The sequence below is a fragment of the Chrysochloris asiatica genome, unplaced genomic scaffold, assembly GCF_000296735.1.
Source record: "Chrysochloris asiatica unplaced genomic scaffold, ChrAsi1.0 scaffold00193, whole genome shotgun sequence".
Lineage (NCBI taxonomy): Eukaryota > Metazoa > Chordata > Mammalia > Afrosoricida > Chrysochloridae > Chrysochloris > Chrysochloris asiatica.
The window spans coordinates 4,923,693-4,928,467 of NW_006408711.1; the positions used below are offsets into that span (position 1 = coordinate 4,923,693).

General features: G+C 34.4%; 1 pseudogene; it reads right to left on the minus strand.

Moving 5' to 3' along the window:
- The window catches only part of LOC102826951, a 156,567-nt pseudogene that overhangs the window by 137,151 nt on the left and 14,641 nt on the right, over positions 1–4,775 (minus strand).

Sequence of the window (4,775 nt, forward strand, 5' to 3'; positions counted from 1 at the left end):
CTGTATAGGGTTTTCGAGGAGCAGCTAGTGAGCTTGAACTGCAGACCTTACAGTTCAAACGGCTTTGCGATCTGGTGCATTAACCCACAGCGCCACACCAGGACTCCAGCCATCACATTAAGGATGAGTTAATTAAATGTTTGACCAAATATAACAGGCTAACTTTTACATTGTTAACTTTGTATGTCCCACAAATGATGTTATAAAGTTTGGCAGAACAAACGGTTCCTCATCCCTGGAATTACTGATTGTAAATTACTGATTCTCACAAAACCTAGATATAGCATCGTTTTAAGGATTCAGAAATGAATGAGAACTAGGGATTGAAGTGCTTTTGGACTGATGAAAAAATCAACTACCTTTATCAATTTTTTGTCCCTTAGATTCTTTGTCTTATTTTTCTTACTGCTGAAGTTTGGCTTCCCTCACCATTTTGACTTAACATATCTTAATTCAAGTTAATAGCCAATTCCTGGATAAGTCTCAGTGATGATCTGTTTGCATCAGACACTCAAAACATACTGCTAAAACATGACATAGCTTTTCCTCAAACAACTGTACAAGATTTCCAACCAAGATTCTCAAAATGACAACCCTTTATGCTTATGTTTTAGTCCTAAACTAGAAATAAAATCAATTTGACTAAATATTCTGCGTCACAAGGAAGCAATTTGATTGCATAACTTTACTGAAAAAAAAAACCCCAAAAACCACCATGTTCTAAGGGAATAACCAAGAATCCATAAAAATGAAACAAATACAAAAGAGTATGGGGCAGGGAAAAAGGAGACTTTTAAATGGAAGTAGGAAATGGCTGTACTATATTTTTATATAGAAAAGTAAGTCTTACAGTTTTTTAGAATGCTACCCAAAGCTTCCATTATTCTGAAACATGGGCTATATTATCAATCATTCCAACCATGAATGTTTCAGCATGAATTTATTAGTGAAAGAATCATTTGTTTTGGAAGATGTTACAGCATGTTTATGAAAGAAGGATTCCCTAGTCAGATAAGTTTGGGGAATGTTAAAGGTACTGTTGTTGTTGTTAGATGTCATCTATTTGACTCAAACGCATAACAACACTGTACAACAGAATGAAACACTACTTGCTCCTGCATCATCCTCACAATTGTTGTTGTGTTTGAGCCTTTTGTTGGCAGCCACTGTGTCAATCCGTCTCAGTAAAGATATTGAGATGTGTAAAATAAGTAAAACTGTATAACTTGGGTTTGCTCAGTATTTCTTAAATATATTTGAGTACTTCATAGAACAACATAGAGTTTTACAGAACAGCAAAGCTTTATCTTTATTGGTGGAATTCTCAGAGTCTTTAACATGTAAATATGCATTGTAAATCTCTAAGAGACTGTTTATAAATTTATTTAAGCACAGAACTCTTCTGTTTTCCTTGGATTATTTGCTAAAATCTTTTATAAAATATCTTTCTACAAAGCATGATTTAAGAAATGCTGGTTTAAGTAAATAATAAGGAGGGCAATCAGTCTAAAAAGTAACATATGTAGTGCATTCCAAAGTTAATGCAAGTTATTTTTATTCCTCATGCCTTCATGCCATCACTCCTTTCCTTCATATGGGTTATTCAGAGATGGACCTACATTTAAATTCTCATTGAGAAAGAAAGGAGAGAGAAAAAAAATGGTTCATTGCCATTGTTGATTTGAATAATTTGTAGGTCTTTTAAAGACAAAGACTATTAATATGTAATTCTCAAAGACTAAGAAGATAATATAGCAATATAAATAAAAAAAAAACCTATTGCCACTGAGTTGATTCTGACTCACGGCGATCCTATAGGACAGAGTAGAGTTCATGCACAGTTTCCAAGGCTGCAATTCTTTATAGAAGTACATTGCCTCATCTTTCTCCTGTGAATGGCTGGTGGGTTCAAACTACTGACCTTTCAGTTAGCAGTCCAACACTTAACTCACTGGGCTACCAGAACTCGTTCAGCAGTTTAAAGATACTAATATCTATCTTATTTAAGTCATTACAAAATTTTGTGGGATAACATTTCTATTACGGTGCTTGAACCATATTGTACATTTAATAAATAAAAAACAAATATATCAGTTGCCATCAAGTTGATAACAACTCATAGCAAACCCATGTGCATCATCGTAGAACCGTAAAGTACAATTAGTTTTAATTATGATTTAGTATCTGAATATTTTTATCATAATTAAAAATGCTCTCTGTAGAAAGAGTGGAAAAGGAACTGAGACAGGAAGTAGAAAATCTGGATTCTAATTACAGTTCTGCCACTAAACAGTGGTCTAATCTTGGTAAAATTGAGTTTTAGTTTTTTAAATTGTAAAATGAGAAGCTTGGACTGAATAGGAGGGTCTCAATAGTAAGCAGTGCTGGTAGAACTGATGAGTTATAATAGCGTAGATGAGAGAGATACAGTTTGCAGAGAAATCAGTAAAGTCACTCTTTCTCAATCTGTATGACCTACCATATTTTTATAGGTATTTCACAGGTGGTTGTTGTTAAGTGCCATAGAGTTGGTTCCAACTCATAATGACCCTGTATAGGGTTTCTGAGGAGTGTCTGTTATTTTGAACCACCAAGATTGTAGTTCAAACTGACGTTTCAGCTGAGAGCTTATCCTACAGCACCACGCCAGGACTCCATTTCACAGTTTATCATCTGTAAATAAGTTACAATGAGTAACCTTGAATTATTTTATTAAGCATGCTTGTATGTACCTCCTAAACTTTTCAAATGTGTTTTACCTTGTCTGTACTCCTTCATTCATCTGATCCTTCTCCTCTATCTCATACAAGTCACATATGAGAAGAGATACCCATAATGAGTCAATGAAGGATACCCTAGAAGTGTATGATAACAACTTACAGGGTCATGACACCTTCTGCTCCTTAGTTGCTAAGGGCTGTTTTCTGAACACCTTATACTTAAACAGAACAAAACAAAACAAAACAAAACAAAACAAAATAATAAGAGACACAAGAAACTGTGGCTCTTGACACCTTTTCTTATACTTGCTGGCACTTTCCCACTCCAATAAATGATTGGATTTATAATCTGCAAGATTCAGTTCTACTGGAAAAGTTAATTCTTAAGGTTTCTCTTTACACAAGAACTTTATACTAAAACCATTTATGAGGAGCGCCTATTTTTAGAATTAAAATAAAACAAACAATTTGATGTTTAATTTAAAAATGTATTTTTTGTTCATAAAAATAAAATATATTCTTATTCAAGGACAGAAGTTTATCATTATAAAATATACCCATAAATTTTGAAGAGTTGTGATGGAATTGTTTAAAATTTCTAGCTCTTAAAGCAGAATAAGTGGTTTTTAAAAATGTATATCTTGTAGGCAAGTTGGTCTTTAAAAAAATTAGGCATTTATTTTTGGAAAGATGAGATGACAAGGTTAGGGTGAAAGTCCAATGAAACTTCTAATGTCTAAGAGACATTATTCATTTATCATTCTTTGAACAAAGTTGATGTGGATAATTTTACAGAGCACCAGGAATAGTTCAAAAGTAAGATATGAAAGCCAGATGTAACAAGGTAAATGCTTCGTAGCTGAGTTATGAGTTTCAGTTACAGCTCTTCTTGTCTTAATTAAAAACCTCACTAACTCTGCTGGTGGAGCCTGAGACACTTCATTGACAGACACGTCCTGTCATGAGCAATCTTAGTAAATCACACCCTGTTCATTCTCAAGAGGTGCGAGAAAAGTCTGGTAGGGTGCAAGTGCTGTATGTTCCCCAATTGAGGAATGGAATGCAAGAATCCATTGCAAAAATTAGCAGGTTTGGGGTAAGCTGGGTCAAGCACATTCAGTGCATGCCCAAACCCTCTCTTAGACAAGAATATGCTGGCAATGTGTAGAGGAGAAAACAGGGTGAACTTTTGATACAGTGATCAACAAAGCATATTATCAGGTATTTTTAGTTGGAGAATTGGCTAATCTTGGAAACATAAGCACTTAGTTGATATCAGTTTATGACATTGATGGTAATTTTAGTGGAGTGAAATGATAAATTATGCAGATTAACAATTCATTTCTCTTGGACCACTATAAAACCTTACATGGTTATATTTTTTTCTTCACATTTACGATGAATGACCCAGGACCAAACAGCACTCCTAGTTTTCTTCTGTATCAAACATCCAAACTTTAAAACTATAATAATAGAAAGAGAATGGTTCTTAAGATTTATAGATTATGAAATTTCATCTGCTGAATATAGGATAAGTAGATAAAACATCTGAATATTACTGTGGTTTATAGTAATAGAAATTATTTATGGCAATGTTATTATTGCTGTATTCACACAAAAAATGTTTCCATTATAATTATCATGCAACTTAATACTAATATACAATAGTATATAGGACATGATATGAGGGTAAGTAAAAAGTATTGCTACTAGAGTCCCTGTTCATACATGCACAAGTTTATTTTAAACAAAAACTTGTTTAAACATGTCTCTGAAATCAGTGGATGGCTGATTTTTCACAATTCTTTCAATGCACAGGTCTGCCCCTGAGGCCATCAGCACACAACCCCTCTCCCTCCCTGAGTCCAGAGTCCCCAGCTGCTACATTTGTCCACGTTATCCTCTCTGCCTCCATTCTGGTGTCACTGCTTCTCTGCATAGGATTCTACACTTGGCTCATCTCTCTTGATGGTCCCAGGGATCTCTGCTCCTGGACTGCAAAATCAATCACGCCCCTCCTTTTGGTACAAAACATCTAATTTTACATTTCTGACC